The sequence below is a fragment of the Aulonocara sp. 'chitande type north' Nkhata Bay genome, linkage group LG7, assembly GCF_057382095.1.
Source record: "Aulonocara sp. 'chitande type north' Nkhata Bay isolate Kocher_YH1m ecotype deep benthic linkage group LG7, A_spYH_male_GT1.1, whole genome shotgun sequence".
NCBI lineage: Eukaryota > Metazoa > Chordata > Actinopteri > Cichliformes > Cichlidae > Aulonocara > Aulonocara sp. 'chitande type north' Nkhata Bay.
Window position 1 is genome coordinate 31,442,105 of NC_141350.1, and position 18,854 is coordinate 31,460,958.

General features: G+C 41.8%; 1 pseudogene; it reads right to left on the minus strand.

The window, feature by feature from the left end:
• Positions 1-3,042: 3,042 nt before the first annotated feature.
• Positions 3,043-4,035, minus strand: LOC147325492 (uncharacterized; annotated as a pseudogene).
• Between the last annotated feature and the right edge of the window lie 14,819 nt (positions 4,036-18,854).

Consider the following 18,854-nt stretch of genomic DNA (forward strand, 5'->3'; position numbering starts at 1 on the left):
ATGACACTGACGTTCCATTAGCCCTACATCCTCTATGAAATTCCAAAAATGTCCCCAAGCCTTATTATATATTCCTTGTTTGTCCTCCAGTACAGACACACTATTACTTGATTACTGTAGGTAGGTACACTTGTTCAACTTGTTAATGAAAATATCTATCAATATCAATCACATGACAGCAATCCAGTGCACTGAGGCATGCAGACATGGTCAAGATCACCTACTGAAGTCCAAACCATGCACCAGTATTGGGAAGACAATTTATTTAAGTGGTTCTAAATGTGGTGTAGTTGTTGATGCCACACATGCTGGTCTGAGTATTTCAGAAACTGTTTATCTGCACAAACTAACATCTCTAGGCTTTACGGGGAATGTTCTCAGGGCAAAAATGCTTTCCTGATGATGCAGGTAAGATAAGATAAGATAAGATAAGATAGAACTTTATTAATCCCTCAGGTGGGTTCCTCTGGGAAATTCGACTTCCAAAAAGCACAGCAACGACCGAAGTTACAGTTACAGAATTGTTATATATATATATATATATATATACACACACACACACACACACACACACACACACACACACACACACACACACACACACACACACACACATATATAAATACAGAGACAAATATAAATAAAATATACAAAGGGGATAAATAGAATAAATAGGAATAAAAAATAAAAATACAAGTGAATTGCACATTTCAAGTATTGAGTCTATAGCACTGTTGACTATTTACAAAAAGTATTGCACAAGGTATTGTACAGTGAGGTGAAGAGGCACTACAGCTTAGTTGTTCCCCCCTCCTTTGTCCTCCTGTTTCCCCTCCCTCTCCCCTCCAGAGAGGAGTTAAACAGTTTGATGGCGTGTGGGACAAAGGAGTTTTTAAGTCTGTTAGTTCTTGTCTTGGGGAGAAGCAACCTGTCACTGAACAGACTCTTCTGATTGTTTATGGCCGTGTGCAGAGGATGCCCAGCATTGTTCATAATGTCCATCAGTTTCTTTAATGTCCTTTTCTCTGCCACTGTCACCAGAGTGTCCAGCTTCATGCCGACCACAGAGCTAGCCTTCCTGATCAGTTTCTCCAGCCTGGATGAGTCCTTCTTTGCTGTGCTGCTCCCCCAGCACACCACAGCATAGAAAAGTACTCCAGCAACCACCGACTGGTAAAACATCCTCAGGAGCTTCCTGCAGATGTTGAAAGACCTCAGCCTCCTGAGGAAGTACAGTCGGCTTTGGGCTTTTTTATACAGGTGCTCTGTGTTGCATGACCAGTCCAGTTTATTGTCCACCCACAGCCCGAGGTACTTGTACTTGTTGACCACTTCCACCTCCTCCCCCTCTATCTGAACCGGCAGTGGACCTTCTCTGGACCTCCCGAAGTCCACAACCAGTTCCTTAGTCTTTGAGGTGTTGAGTTGCAGGTGGTTTGTGTGACTCCATGCGACAAAGTTCCTCACCAGACTTCTGTACTCCTCTTCCTGATCATCCCAGATACACCCCATGATGGCCGTGTCATCTGCAAACTTCTGAATATGGCATAATTCAGAGTTGTAGCAGAAGTCAGAGGTGTACAGGGTGAAGAGAAGAGGGGACAGCACAGTTCCCTGTGGTGCTCCTGTGCTGCTGACCACAGTGTCAGACGTGATGTCCTTCAGCCTGACGTACTGTGGTCTGTCGGTGAGGTAGTCGGAGATCCAAGCCACCAGGCAGGGGTCCACCTCCATCCTGTTCAGTTTTTCCTGAAGCATACAGGGCCGGATGGTATTAAAGGCACTGGAAAAGTCAAGAAACAGTATCCTGACCGTGCCTTTTCCCCCATCCAGGTGTGAGTGGGCTCTGTGTAGGAGGTACAGGATGGCATCCTCCACTCCGACACCCGCCTTGTATGCAAACTGTAGTGGGTCCTGGGCATGTTGTACCTGTAGTCGGAGGAAGTTGAGGAAGAGCCGCTCTAGAGTCTTCATAAGATGTGATGTCAGTGCCACCGGTCGGAAGTCATTCAGCTCATTGGGCCGGTTCTTTTTGGGGACCGGGACGATGCAGGATGTCTTCCATAGGGCGGGCACTCTCCCCAGTCGCAGACTGAGGTTGAAGACTCGTTGTAGCGGCTCCCCAAGTTCAGCAGCACACGCCTTTAGCATCCTAGGACACACCTTGTCTGGGCCTGCTGCCTTTCTGGGGCGAAGCTTCCTCAGTTGCCTCCTGACCTGATCCACTGTGACACTGGGAGATGTTTGGGAGGAGGGGAGGGGGGGAGATGTCTTGCTGCTGAGAGAGGGATTGGAGGAGGGGGGTGTCATGGTGTCAGGAAGGGGGGGAAGCGAGGGAGGCAGGAGAGTGGGGAGAGGACTCTGTAGTGAAGGTGAGGGTGAGGGTGGGGGGGTTGTGGGCTGGTCAAACCTGTTGAAGAAGTTGTTGAGTTCGTTTGCCTTCTCCACAGTCCCCCCCACTGTGCTTTTCTTGGTGTTGTGGCCTGTGATGGTTTTCACACCATTCCAGACCTCCCTCATATTGTTCCTCTCCAACTTCTGCTCCACCTTCCTCCTGTAGGTGTCCTTTGCTTCCCTCAGGCAGCGTTTCACCTCCCGCTGTGCTGCTTTCATCTCCTCCTTCACTTTGCTCCTGAAAGCCTTCTTCTTCATGTTGAGGACAGCTTTGACTTCCTGTGTTACCCACGGTTTGTTATTAGGATAACACCGTACCGTCTTAGCAGGGGCGACTGTGTCCACACAAAAGTTGAGGTAGTCTGTAAGACAGTGTGTCGCCCCCTCTATGTCCTCACCATGTGGGCTCAGGAGCACATCCCAGTCTGTGGTGTCATAGCAGTCTCTCAGAGCATCCTCCTTTTCTGGGGTCCATCTCCGGATGGAGCGCGTTGTGACAGGCTGCCTTTGGACGAGGGGTGTGTATTGTGGCTGTAGGTAAACCAGGTTGTGGTCTGACTTCCCTAGTGGGGGGAGGGGGGTGGCTCTGTATGCATCTCTCACATTAGCATACAGTAGGTCAATTGTCCTGTTGCTCCTTGTGGGACAATTCACAAACTGGTGAAAAGCAGCCAGAGTAGAATCCAGTGTGGCATGGTTAAAGTCTCCAGATATAATAATGAAAGCCTGACTGTGTGTATTTTCTCACAGGCAGCTGTTGCGTCGGCCCTCGGAGGGATGTAAACACACACACAGATCACATGACTGAACTCCCGAGGTAGATAATATGGCCGCAAGCTAACAGCTAGCAGCTCCAGGTCCGGACGGCATACCGAAACTTTAACGGAGACGTGTCCAGGGTTACAGTATCTGTTGTTAACGTAGACAATGAGTCCCCCACCTCTGCTTTTTCCGCTGGCCTGCGTGTCCCTATCGGCTCTCACGGATGTGAAACCGCATAGGTCTACGTTAGCCTGCGGCGTTAGCTCGGTTAGCCACGTCTCCGTGAAGATAAACAAGCTGCACTCACGGTATAGTCTGTGGTTGTTCAGAGCGCACAGTTCGTCAATCTTATTCTGTAACGAGTTCACGTTGCCCATGATCACTGTCGGGATTGATGGTTTGAATCGCCTCCGGTGATCCGCTCTCCTCGTTCCAGCTTTGCAGCCTCTGTAGCTCCTCTTTAGCTCGGCCGGGATGTTGTGTCGCATGCCGGTCTGTCCCTTTGTTCTTAGTGCCAGCAGCTCCGCTCTCGAATAGATGAAGGAGCTGGTTCCAGAAGTTTTGAAAAGTGCATTATCCATCTTGTATCGCTATATCTAAGAGGTATAAGTAGAGGAAGGTGAAAAAAAGTTTGAAAAGCCTAGTCTAAAAAAGTTAAAGTTGACAAAAAAGGTGCGGTGTTGCAGAGCTACTTGGAAAGGCTGCCGTCACTCCAGCGCCATCTTGATGATGTGTAAGAGGTAAGAGGAGTGCATGCAGACTGCTTCAAGCTGTTCCAGCCAAAGTATGTAGAAGAGCATCTCTGAATGCACAAAACATCGAATCTCAAAGGAGACTACAGCAGTCACCAGACCATACCTGGGTGCTCATCATGTCCATCCCTTTACATTCACAGTATTCCCATCTTCTGGTGGCTGCTTCCAACAAGATAACACATCATGTCACAAAGCACAGATGATCTCAAACTAGTTTCTCGAACAGTTCACTCTACTGAAATGGCCTCAGCAGTCACCAGACTATAGGGCCAATAGAGCACCTTTGTGATGTGGTTTGGATCTGAACCAACTGTGTCAGTATATTTTAGCATCAATATAGACCAAACCTCTGAGGAATGTTTCCTGCTCCTTGTTGAATCTGTGATGTAAGGAATTAAGACACTCATGAAGAAAAAACGGCCGACCCAGTACTAGCAATGTGTACCTATGTCACGAACCGGGCCGTATGGTCATGACAGAAAAAAAAAAAAAAAACGGACATGGTTAGGAATGTATTCCAAGCTGCTTTATTCTTTTAAACAAATAAAACAGAAAACAAACCCTACTGTCAAAAACAAACAGTGGTGTGTTTAATCAGTACCACGAGTAGTGTGTAAAAGAATGGATGAGTGGAAGATGATGCATGTAATGGTGTCAAAAGCAAAAACCAAACCTAACGCAGCCAAAGTCCAACCTGGTGTCTCAGAGCCAACCAAAACTATGCCCTAAAGGCTTTTTATATAGAGTCCTGGCACACTGGTGTTGCCAGTGTCACTGATTGTAAACGGGAACTCCGCCTCTCCAATGCCTGCAAACACACATGAGCCAAAAGGAAGGCAGGGTGCAGTGGGTTGTCACAACCTAATAATGTGTCAGGTGAGTGTATTTGATTCGGTAGTGGAAGGTTTGATGTCATTTGTCTCATCCGACGTGTAACATTTGTCTCTTAGTGCTTCTTCCCTCACAACATTTCTATTGGCTTTTGTTTAAATTAATGTTTGTTCATTTTTATAATCATTTTTTTTCCTTCTGGCTGGAAGGTTCTAAAATAGTCTTCTCATATGACACCCTGGGAGAAAGCCAAAGACGCGCTGCGTTTAGTGTACATGTCTGTCTATATTTGTAGTAACACTGCAGTAGCTGAACATGGTTGCTTTAACTAGTTCAGTCAGTGTTTGGAGCATGAGCTCCACACAAGCTCAATTCCATGGTCACATATTTTATGTGGAGTGGATTTCTCGCACCCGAAAGAATCCCTCATGATGAATATGGAAGAACAGAAACTGGCATTAAATACTGCAAATGGCTTGTCAGCCTTCCCCCACTCTGGTGTCAGTGCTTCACATCTTTTACGCTGTTCAATATTTGATGAGTGGATGATTTGACAGATGCTGATGAACCACAGGGTCTGATTCCTACTGCCCTCTTCCCTCCGACATTCCACCTCCCCCACCCCTTCATCATCCTCCTCCTCATTCCAGACTGGGCCAATGAGGCCATTTGACCTGTCACTCCAAGGCAACCATCATTTAACAAATGCTATGTCAGCTGAGCTACAAGATGACCGCTCAGCTATAAACCAGAGCCTCAGGCTCATGTCTCTGCTGCTGCTCAGATTTTATGCATCTTCACAAATATACAGGGCTGTGCAAAAGTCTTGAGTCACCCTTTGTGTCTTTATATTTTGGTAGAAAAATTGGAAATGGGTGCAGCAAATTTCCATTCATGTTTGCATAAGCCATTACAGGGTTTTCAGAGTTTTCAAGCTTTAGTATGTATTTGGTCTAACAACCTTTTCTTATTATTCAATACAGCCTTCAGAATAGTTCTCTGGGCTTCTTGAAGGACATTCAAAGCTCTTCTTTGGATGTTGGCTGCCTTTTGTTCTTTTGTCTGTTAAGATGATCCCACACTGCTTCAGTAATGTTGAGGTCTGGGGAGGATAACCAATGAATGATCAAGTCAAAGTCAAAGTCAAAGTCAACTTTATTTGTCAATTCTGCCACATGTACAGGACATACAGAGAATAGAAATTTCGTTACTCTCAAACCCTAGATGAAATAGCAAATGAACATTTAAATATAAGAGAGTGATTAAAAAATGCAAATAAAATAATTAAAAAGTAAAAATTTAAATAAATACAATACAAATTATAGTGTTCCATTGTGTGTATGCAGGCATGCTTTTACTGCATTGGCAGTGTTTTTGGGATCATTGTCAAACTTACAAAGGAAGCCCTTGCCAGTCAGACATTTTCCAGATGGAATTCCATGGTGGATCTGCATCTGTACTTTTCTTCATTTGTAATTATGTCAGTTTGAGAAGATCTGCAACACCACTGGCTGAAATGCACCCCTAAACCACAATAGAGTCTCCACCCTGTTTTATAGATGGCTGACATTATGCACTCCACACTGTATATAAATGCCACTTGTTTTGCACATATTCAACTCTGTATATTTTATATATTTTATTATTATTATTATTATTATTTTTTATTTTTATTTTTATTTTTTTTACTATTTAATTTGTAAAAATGTGTATACACACACACACACACACACACACACACACACACACACACACACACGTAGGAAAATATTTAGTATACACATCCAGAAATGCATACACTATTTTAAATTGTACATATATTTATTAGTTTCAGGTTGGCCATTCTTGTATTTTGCTCGTTTGTGTTGTTGTGTTTGCACATCTCTGTTGCTTGTGGGGCTCGCACACAAGAATTTCACTCGCATGTGCTGTGCCAGTGTGCCTGCACATGTGATGTGACAATAAAAGTGATTTGATTTGATTTGATTTTGAAGGCACACAGTGCTGGACCTCTCAACTGCCCTTCTCCGTACAGACTGGATTGATCACTCCATCAGACCTGCTGCCACAGATTTCCAGTACAGGTCTTGTGTAATGCTGTACCTCAGCCTTTTCTCCATTCCCTTGCCTTAAGAATGGCTTCTTCACAGCCACCCTTCCACTGAGAGCATGTCTGATGAGGCTCCAGTGAACAGTAGATGGATTGGCTGAAGATCCATAAACATAAAATCATGGGGGATTTCATATTGAAATATATTTTAAATCCCACAGGATTTTATATCCTGGCACATCCCACAGGCAGCACGGTGGTTAGCACTGTTGCTGCACAGCAAGAAGGTCCTGAGTTCAATTTCATTATCAGGCCGGGGTCTTTCTGTGTGGAGTTTGGATGTTCTCCCCATGTTTGCATGGGTTCCCTCCGGGTACTCCGGCTTCCTCCCACCGTCCAAAGACATGCAGTTTGTGGGGATAGGTTAATTGATTAATCCAAATTGCCACTTGGTGTGAATGCAGGAGTGAGTGCAAATGGTTGTCTGTCTCTGTGCAATAGCCCTGCAACTGGCTGTACCCCGCCTCTCGCCCCATAACAGCTGGGATAGGCTCCAGTACCCCCCGCGATCCTGAAAAGGATAAGCGGATGGATGGATGGAGTTTATGGTATCAGTTGTTAGTTTTAGTTAGTCTAGTCTTTATTTATTTATTTATTTGTTCATTATTATTATTGTTGTTGTTGTTGTTGTTGTTGTTGTTGTTGTTGTTATTATTATTATTATTATTATTATTATTATTATTATTATTATTACTACTACTACTATTATTAGTATTTAACTTTTATTGTAGTGGAAGGTTTACAGGGTAAATTAAAATCAGGATAAATATTTATTGATGCCCAAATGGAGATAAAGCAGGATATGCTTTAGACCTACCTTAAACCATATGATCTTAAAGAATCTTTTAATATTTAGTTAACATTTCTATTGTCTTATGTTCTGAAAATTCATATTCAAATCATGAAATATTGTACATTTAATGTCATCCTTGCAATCATCACCATTATCATCATCCAAAGAAACTAAATGTGACAGCTCTGTGACCCACATTCAGAGAAAACCATACAAAATTGTTCTGTGATTGTGAAAATAGAAAAAGAAATTACACGGTTTCCTTTTCTTCTGACAAAATTGGTGTGTTTGGCCCACTGTCTGATTACAGGTTGTGAAGGTAATTTTGCTGCAGACTCCATACAGTAAATGTCAGAGACAGTCTCAGTATTACGTGGGCGAGGTAATGAGTCTGTGGCCTTCGAATTGATCAGTTTCCTAACAAGTGGAAATGCTGCTGGACTTGTTTGACCATCGAACTTGTCAAACAAGTCCAGCAGCATTACAGGCCTCCCCCCCGACCCTTCCTTCTTGCTCTTTGACAAAACCTTCATGAACCATTTTCTCTGACTTGTATCCTTGATGCTGTGCTCCGCTCACAAAACTGGATACATAACAAACCCACGCAAGTAATTGTTATCTGTGTTATCTGCCTATATAATATCCACTTATCAAAAGCATACAGAAATATGCAGTATATTCATATAACAATTGTTGGTGGAACTAATTGTGAGAGGGAAGCCAAAGACTCATGAGTTCCATGGAGATCATTTTGCTGATTAGCATATTTTAGAGCCCTGAATTTTATTCATTGCTCGAGTAATCTTTCATTTTTGTTTTCACCACAAAAATAAATTTTGTGATAGAGCAACATGTTCTCATTCCAGGGCATCAAATTCTGCTGTTCTCTGTGACCAAAATCTCTTTAAACCAATACCAAGGAGGTCACAGAAGTGTCCCTAATGACCCGGTAGTGGCAAGATTTGATGCTAAAATAGATGTCTTCTGCACCTTTCTGCTCTCCTTTTTGGCTGAAACATTGAAAAGATCATTACTTCAATAGTTATCATATGAATCTTTCCTGTTTGCAATTGTTCGTAAATAGTACCAATTAAAAACAGTAAAGTGAATGGTGTTACTGGGCTTGTTGAAAATCTGCCAGGGGTTTGGAGAACAAACACATTTACAAGGAGCTCCCAAAGTACTGTAAGTAGTAAAAGACTTAATCGGACTGTTTGAGTTTCTCCTGTGGACCTGTTTAAACATCAGGGGGTACATTAAAGGGTCAGACAGTGAAATGGGAATAGGTTTTTCAGAGCATCTCACAACTAGTGCTGTTCTAACTTTGTTTCCCATCCTGCAGCTGCCGTTGTGCATTAATACTTGTGATTTCGGTATTTTAGCATCACCATCAGGACAAATGACATTAAAAAAATTATTATTATTTTAATGGTATGAAGTTAAAGGGATGAACACATAGGAAGACTAGGAGATGTGGTTACAATGAAAATGTTAGTGAAGTCCAGTGACTTGCAGCAATATCAATAACTAAATCAAAGCAGGCATGATCATTCACGTGTGATTCACGTTCAGTGAATCACAACTTTGAAGAAAGTGGTTAAAGCCAAAACCAATAAAAGGGAAACAATAGACAACTTAAACACCACCCCAAAGTAGCACTTCTCCGGTTTATGGACCAAATAAGGTGCAGTTGTCAAGTGGAAGCAAGATTCTACATGTGGATAAGGTAGATATTACTCTTTGCTCTTTCATGTTGTACTCATACAAAAAGTTTGGACCTGTATTATTATCAACATTTTTACTGTCAATTCCCTTATGATTAACCACAAACTACAAGCAAGACTGAATTTTCATTCTTTTTCTTCAGATGTTTAACAATACTAGCACTAGTATCCAAGTACCAACCCCAGTACTATCCTCCAAATCTGAAGTGGGCAATATACAAACTGTTAGGACTGCTATGGTAGGCCACACCAATGGGCTTATAAAAATATATCAAATTATATAATAATAATCAGCATAAATGAGTTCATCTTATTGATGTGACTCTCCACAGCAGTCCCAGTTTCTCTTGTGGCCCCCATGGGAAAATGAATTGCCCACCCTTGCTTTAAACGTTCCCTGGATTTGTATGCTACTTTTGCCCTGAAGCCACTGACCTGAAGTTTTCTTCCCACGCACGATGGATGCTAATGTTTTTGTCACTTTTTATGGAATCAAACTCAAAGTAAGGTCAGTACTTCCACGCTTTAAACGCTGCACACTCATACTCTCTCCCGCACTCGATATGTGATCCATTGTTGATCTGCACACAGCTGTTGCCACGAACGTCGCACTCGCTTACGTCACTGTCGTGAGACATTCTCGCAAAAAATCACGGTTTTAGTAACGCAGTAATGCAGCGTTCCTACGGGAAAGTAACGGTAATCTAATTACCGTTTTTGCAATAGTAATCCCTTACTTTACTCGTTACTCGAAAAAAGTAATCAGATTACAGTAACACGTTACAAGTAACGTTACAAGTAACGCGTTACTGCCCATCTCTGCTGAGGACTGCCCTGGTCTTTTATTTATACACTTCAGTGGGTGCTTGTTCCTTACATTGGAATGTGTGTGTGTGTGTGTGTGTCAGAGTGTGACCCCATAAACGACTTCCCTTAACCTGCTGGTCTGGAAAATCCAACAGTTCATCTATATGTAAAAAAGCACTTAGACTAAAACTGACATAGCTACGTTAATCCTACCGTAAATGGTAAAATGGTAAATGGCCTGTATTTATATAGCGTAAAACAATAAGACAAGGTACGACCTCTCCCATACTCCTAGGATGTGGGGGTGAACGCCAGAACACCCTGGAATGTTACAGACCTCCTAGGATGAGACATTCTTTCAATATGCCACCAACTATATACTTCTAAACACAAATGATTACATGCAGTATTCTACCATATGCAAACTTATATCATTAAAACATTATGCTGACTACTAAGTACAATTTTCCATTGACATTCCCTCCTGTTGTCAGTATAACTTTAAGTGAGATATCAGTATGTAACATCTTGTTGTACATTTTCTGTCACATCGTCATTAATCACACAAAGTCTTCATGTTCCAACAGGTCGGGGTCATCATCATCATTTGTCACGGCTGTATATGCACCAACAGTGTAAAATATTATGCGGTTAATCATGAGTTTTAGACATGACAGTATACACGTTACAAAGACACAAATTAAAAGTAAAAATATCCCAACTCCGATGAGTCGTCCTTTTAGCACCTGTAACCAGGAGCCAGTGTAGAGCCAACAAAACCAGTCACTTGTATCACTTACATAGTCCTGATTTTGGGCCTGCTGGATTTGTCTCAAAGCATTCAGGGCGTCAGTCATGTTTGATGAATGTACATCGTCTTTATGTAAGTGCAGCAGGTGTTGTTGAAGAGGACGCAAAGTCCCCCTTTCTCTGCTAGTATCATGGAGTAGTTCTTCCCTGGGAGTTGGTCCAGGAACACATATAGTGTGGGGTGTGTTGATGTGCTGGGCATATGGGAACAGACATAATAGTCTGTATTTGCCGATTTTGCCTTTGTTCTGTCGTGGATATACTTATGGCTCTTCTACTGTCCATCCTCTGCAGAAAAACCCCTCTGTGGAAAGGGTGCTGGGTCCAGTTATCTTACTGCTGTTATGATCCCAGCAGTCTTCAGTGTGCCATCATATGCACAGTATAGTGACACAGCATTAGGTGATGTTCATAGGAAACTGCTGTCATCACCACCATAGCTTCTGGTTCCCGTGCTTTCACAGAATCATGATGTCATCCTTAGACTCCCTCTGCGCTGTCGATGGAGCTTGGCACGCTCCCCTCATCCGTCAGGTGCCCGTCTGTTGTCCACAATCTCCTCTGTTGGCCTCTGGAAATCCCCCTTGGCACAGCTCTCATTCCAACGCAGTTTCATGGTCCTTGCTGTGGCTCCAAAGTCTGATCTCATGATGGGCCCCAACCAGCCCGACCTTTGACCTCAACCACTGCCTGGGCTGTCAGCTATGCCTGGAATGGTTCTTGTTTCTCACTGGGCCTCTGAAGATTTCTCAGGAGATTACTGCTGCACCTGTATTTCCTTGCTAGGAGGAAAAACTTCTATTTGGAGAGCATGTCAACAATCATCAAACCACATTCTTTAGTTCAGTGAACTTCACTTATAGGCCATCAAAGCCTCATCTCAACATGGATGCACCACTTGCATAGGTTTGATACCCATAAATGAACTGTTAATCACACAAATCGCTGCAAAAATCAACTTAGTTTAATGTTAATTAATTCATTGTTTCATGTTAATCCTGGACCCCTCCTCTTGACGCATGGACACTCCCATGAGTCAACTCATCAAAATCAGATTCCTGTCTTAAAGAAAAAGTTAGCTAGATCACGTCCCAGGCAACATCAGGGCGTCTCCTCCTCTGGAGCAGCACCACCCTGGACCTATAATCCTGCAATAAAAGATGTCAATCGGTTTTGCATATTAAGTTTGCTTAACACCCGGCTCTGCCAGGAGCCTGCATACACACCACCATGGCCTGGAAAACAAGATCTGGAAGTGAAATCAAACTTCACGCTTATAAACAATTGTATCATAAGGGTAATAAGTATTCAACATCAGCAAGACAAGTATCATGTGCAGGTTTTCTCAAATCAGTAAACTACAATTATTACCATAATTTGCCTCAGACATGGATCATCCCATGTACTCAGTCAACATTAATGTAATCGGTGACTTCTCTTAAGCAAAGTCACTCCACTCATGTATCACTAGGAGCTCAATAGGAGCCCATATGAAACTATTCCATAAACACTGCATCTCGTATTTGTTTTTCTCATGTTACATGTCCATCTCTGCTGAATCCTCTACATGCACTCTTAGAAAAACAAACATTAGCAACACACATAAATCATCCTGGTGACCAGGCGCAGGTCGACAGGTTCCAGAGGTGCTATAAAAAGACCATAAAGTTAGCCATCCATAGCTGTGGAAAGAATGTTATTCACATCATCAAAGTAACCTTCACATTTTCCCAAAAACACAGTGTAACAGCATCACCAACTCATAACCTGTAAACACAGTTTCTTCACACATAAACCCAGAAATCCTGTAGTAGAAAAACATCATTAAGTTGTGTCCTGCTGTAAATCACATGATCAAATCACATGATTAACATGCAGCAGCTGTGTTCAGAGCCCTTCCCGTGCTTTTCCCTTCCAGCACAGTACCACCTAAGAAGCTGGACATCTGTAGTGAGGCTTTTTTCCATGTCCTAAAGGTAAGGCTGCAATATTCTATGTGTATATATTGTTGAATTTTGCAGTTACTCATGTTTTCATTTTATATATTTTACTGTGGAGTCAGTCAAATATCCTTAAAGTTCAGATCCCCATAACATGTTGATGTTAATAAAAACCTACAAAAAAAGTTGATCTATTTTATACTGTAATGCAACTCAAAAATTGTGTTTCTTACGGTCTTGTTCTAATCCTCTTTTTTTTCTGTCATGTAGACTTCAGAAGACCCTGAAGGCTACCTGCGTCAGCGACCCCTGGCTTGTCCACTTCTGCTTGTCTCTGAAGGCAACTGCATGATAGCTGTTGGAACCACACCGGTGAGCACTTTTGACCGGAAGGATCTTAATGAGGGACTGCTCTATCTGATGGCATATTACTATGCCCTCCACCCCACATATCCAAAGTGCATTTCCACGCTGCTGTCTGTCTTGCAAACTGAAATACTCAAAGACTCCATCCATGACCGAGATTCAACCCCCTCTTACAAGAAGGCGCTTGGTGAGTGGAAGTCATTCATTGAGTGAGTCTCTCAGATGACAGACTCCATCTGCCTTGTTTATCAGACTCAGTGTTGGTCAGTGAGGTTGTTTTTTTTTTCTCTAGAAAAGTTGTTCAAATGTAAAACACATGTTTGTTTGTGTGGTCGTTAAACTTGTTCTTCTAAAATGTTATGTAATATAGGATTTGAAATAGTGATTGTTTTAAGCTTCAGCAAAATTTATTTTTGATACCAGCCATGAGTGTGTTATACTGTTATTATTCATGTTAAGAGTATCTGGAATATGCACTTCTTATATTGGCCATGTTACACAGTACCCTGCTGAAATGTATAATTTTAGACATGATTCTCCTGGAACAGACCTCAGTGAGTTACTGACCCATTGCTGTGTCAATAAAAGCGCAAAATCTAAGAGTGCTTTTGCTGTCTTAATTTAAGATGAATTCCCTTATTTTTAGTAGCTTTTTGAAGAGATGGTGTCTTATTCTCGGGAATTTTTGCTGATTATTGTTCTCAGAGTCAAAACATAATTCTTATAGTTAGCTCAATCAAGAAAGAAACAATTCAGTTTTAAGAAAATTTGTCCTATGGTAAGGTGTTTTTTTTATGTGAAAAATCTAAATTAAGGTGTCGAATCTTAAAGTAAGCAAATAATTATTGAAAACAGCTTGTTCAAGAAAGCATAATACTCATTTTAGGTACAGATTTTCTAAATATCAAAGTATCTTTTACTTATAATAAGTCACATTTTCTTCAAATAAGCATACATTTTAGACAATTTTGTCTAGTTAAAAGGCATATGGCAGTTAAATTAATTTGCTAGTTTTAAGAATTCTAGTTATTAAGCAACTTCTGCTTACCCCATTGGCAGATTTTTTTGCTCAAAACAAGAAAATTTTGTCAGATTTAAGAATATTTGGCTTGTTTCAAGTATAGCTGTTTTTGCAGTGTGCTGTAAAAAGAAATGTAAATGTTAGCACTGCGCGGGTGTATACACTCTTTCTCACAGTAATCTCTGTGAGCAACACAAGCCCATGAATAACACACCCCTGGTAGATTCACAAACACAGAAAGTGGCATTTAAAAGTTAAATCGGTACGGCCAAAGCTCATGCAACCTCAGATGTTGCTGTTAGCTTTCTGCTCCTGTAAAAAGAAGCACATAAATTCATCTACCCTTTTGTCCTGTCTAGGTGGAGGTTAACCTTGAGTCGTGGTCAAGTCTTGTCAGCTTTTACCAGTCAGTCAGTTTGTTTTTATTTCCATTCATTCATTCATTCATTCATTCTTTCTTTCTTTGCTGATAGTGGAAACTATCGTCGCATTTGATCTCCACCCTCAGCAAAATGACGTCATTTCAAAAAGAAAAAGAAGAACTTTAGATCGGATTACCTCGCTGAATCCTTTTTAGGCAGGGACTCTTATTTTCTAATTGTCCCAAATAAGTGGCTTTCTCCTGAGCCCATTTTAATGTGGAGAAACTCACTTGTAACAATTTTCTCGACGACGCGTAGCACTTTTAATTCCCGACATGCAGATCTGCTTAAACAGAGATAATCGAACAAAACTTTCAGTGCACTGTGAAAGTATCAAAATAAAAAGGCCTTGTTACGTTACACAAGCTCCTCATCTCAGGAGGGTAAATCATACCATTAGCATGATTTATCATACTATCATACTAATTGGCAGGCTCAACTTCACAACAAAAGAAAAATCATCAGCTAGATTTACTCCAAACCAACAATCAGCCACACAACACGCAACATGACCCTAATGTCTTATTAGCTATGAGTTTAATCCCCAGGTCTGTGCTTTTCACTCATTTAGGCCACAGATCTATTTTATCCAGTTTTTCTTTTTTCCCGTCATCATAAAACGTGTGACATGTCATCAGGTATTTCACAAAAGACGTTTGTTCTTATGTATTCAGAGTTGTGTATCTGGGTGCAGGATTCACTCGCACATCAAAACAGGAAACACAGTGTTTTAGAGTCTCCACTCTAACAAACTCCAACACATCCCATTCACTCGTGCTAGAATTCAGTCACCTTTCATTAATCTAAAAATGATCAACTAATTTGAATCAGCTATTAACCCACTAAGATGAAAGGACAACAGAAATGCATGTTCAAAATCTTATCACAAAAATAGAATTTCTCTCATACTTGTGCTGCATCAATCAAGCAGGAAGCATCTGTCATGGCCTGGGTGGGCACCTGCAGGTCTCCGACAGCGGCCCCTCCTCCTTTGGGCGGAGTTCGGTTGCTCCTCCCTGGCTGACCACCTGTGAGCAATCATGCCAGCAGTAGATCAGACCTGCGCTCTCAACCATTCATCGCCTGAGTATCTGCTATCCCCATGTCAGTCGAGTGGAGCATCATAACCCTGTCCAACGTCATGTGATGACTTACTTGTGTTTCTTGTCCTCAGAAGTAGCACCTGGTGTGGAGATCTCGTTTCTCTCACTCCCGCCTTCCTGGACCTGGGCCGCCTGCTGCTAACACGACGTGGTCTGCCGGCCCACCACTCACTTGCCTGCCTCCCCACGCCTCGACCGCTTCCGGGCTTCCGCTCCACCTGTCCCCTCCACCTGAAACCAAGTAAGACAACTCAATTCAACTGTGGAGGATCGTTGATTGTCTGCTGGATCCCACTGACCGTGATCTCCTCTAATTCCAGTGCCCCGGCCCCTGCCTAGTCCTGTTTCTACCTCCCCGCTGCCTCTGCTGTTCAGCAGTCTCCTAGAGGTGTCTAGGTCGCCCTCATTTCCTTAGCTAATCTTACGCGCCACGAGTGTGGTGGCGTCGCTTTGCTTTTGCTTTTGTTTACCTGTGGGCGGAAATAAATCATTTTTTGTTCCCTACCGTCTCGCTTCCGGGTTGGTTTCTGCACCTGTGTCCATCTTTGTTCCCTCGTGCCGCAGGGCCGTGACAGCATCTCCCAATTTACTATATTAACAACTAAATTTATTGTCTGATCACTGGTTGGTCAAACCAGAATCTTTTTCCCACGAAAGTTAAACTGTTGTCCTGCAACCTAGAGAGTCAATTTTTTGCATTGGATAAATTCAGTATTTGATAACAAGTGTCTGCTAAATTTACACTATTTTAACACTGATGAGAGATGACAAGCTAATTTTCATTGCATGTGTGTTTGTGTTATTAGGCAGGTTTAATGCATGTCTGTGGAGCTGCATAGCCAGCAGAGCATGTTCTTAAAGCTGCCTTTCCTACACATTTCTCTGGTATTATTTAATCATTTTGTAACCGATGTGCTATGAGTCCACTGATCTTTGCATCACTTCTCATCACACTAAGTGACTTGGACAAGATGGTAAACAGACTCACATGCTTAAGATGTTGTCTAATCTTCATGAGCTCTCTTGTGTTTGGAAGTGTTAGTAGGGTTAATGCATGTTCTGCTTGTGTGTGTGATTTTGTATGTTTCTTTTTGCAGTGTTTCAGACTCCTTCACAATTTCCCACTTAAGCAGTCAGTTTTGACCAAATTTTGATTTCCCACTTTAAACACCAGCATTCTCACTTTCACTGTTGTCCTCTCCCACTTCAACAGTCCAATAGCAGGCAGTTCTCCTTCAGCTTCGTCCTGTGTTTCACTGTCTCTTCTTGCCATTGTAACGGAGTTAAAAATACATATGAAAAACATGCACTTACCTGTTCTTAATTATCATTTTAAGTGTGAATTTTATCATTTTTTAAATTGTATTTTATTTTGAAAACCCAGAAACCGGATCTCACTCTAACGTTTAGAAGCTGCTAAGGCTTCCGCTCCTCACAGCGCGCGTTTGCACTGTGAGGGTAAGTCCTGTAATGAAAGGCTCTGGCATTTTTATGGTTTCTGGTGTGAATGTTGTTACATAAGTTGTACATGTCGATGTATATAGGTTCATATTGATGTTAGAAAGTTTCTGTGTAACTGAAACAAAGGCGGGTTGCTGTTAAATAGTGTTTCTGCCGTATTTATGCTCTTTGGCAGTAAGTCTTTGTCAGCCCCCTAGTGGTTGCTGCGCATAGCAGGAAATGTGTTTGGATTTACCGTTTTTCTGTGCTTTTTGTGATGTTGTTTTACATTGTAGGAGCTACAATTGCTGGTACCATCAGAAGACACCTGTTGAGTGTGTTTTATGTCTTCTGCAGGTACGTGAGCTTGTTAACAGCCATTTTGTCTGTAAAGCACAAGCAAGTGAAGATGTAATGCGCTATTGTTAATTTGACCATTAGAGGGAAATGTTTAGTTGGTGATACTTATGTTATCCTGTTATTCTGTTTTATACGATTGTGAAATGTATTTTATTAGTCATAAGATTTCTTTTGTATACAAGCTCAGTATGACAGAGTGTAAAATGAGAGAAATTATTATTTTCCACCTTTTCTTTATTAAAAGGTTAATTGTAAGTCTGTTAAGACAGCGCGCGTTTGCACTGTGAGGGAGCTACAATTGCTGGTACCATCAGAAGACACCTGTTGAGTGTGTTTTATGTCTTCTGCAGGAATAAACTGTGAAAAGCCAACCTTCCTGAGCGTCTGTGATTTTTGAAGAGCTGGAAGTGTTACACCATTTTCTCCAAAGGTGGCAAATGTCAAACTCCAACAGTCTCCTCAGTTCTCCTCAAACATTCTTTTCCCATGCACAGTGAATTTGCAGTTTGTTGGAAACACAGTGCCATTCATCCAATCAGGCAGGATGATGGGTTTGCTTTTCTTCTCTGATGTTGTTTGTCGACACTGCTGCTGCTTGCTGGGACTCTTTGCTCAGGACTTTGCTGCTGTGTCTTTATCTGCCATATTATTGCTCTTTGGAGCTGCATTCCTTGTCTTCAGGGAGGAGTGAGAGCTCGCTTGTGAGTTTGAGAGACACATGGTGCTGTAAATAAGTTAGCCAGAAACTTGGCCTGAATGTTTCCAATGATGTTAAACTATAATTTTCTTCCGACCGCTGCATGTGGAAAATTGATTCACCTGAAAGTGACAAACTAAGACATTTTCATTATTATTATCACTGCTTAATCAACACACATCTCTCTCTCTCTCTCTGTTTTTGTGAACAGTCCTTTAAGCAGAAAATGAGATTGTAGTTGTTCTTGGCTGATCAACACAAAACCTTTTCCCTATGATTATTTTTCATCTACAATGTAATGGTGACCTGCAGAATCACCACTCTCACAATCAGAGGCAATTACTTTTACACAGCGCACAAAAACACTGTGACGTCAGACACATTAACACTCACTTGTTTCATCTGCGTAAATAAATCATTTGGCCAATGGCATGTGCCATGGTGATCCATAAATATGATCACAAGTTTATTTAACTATTTTTCAACCCACCAAAACAAATAAACAAAAACATGATGCTG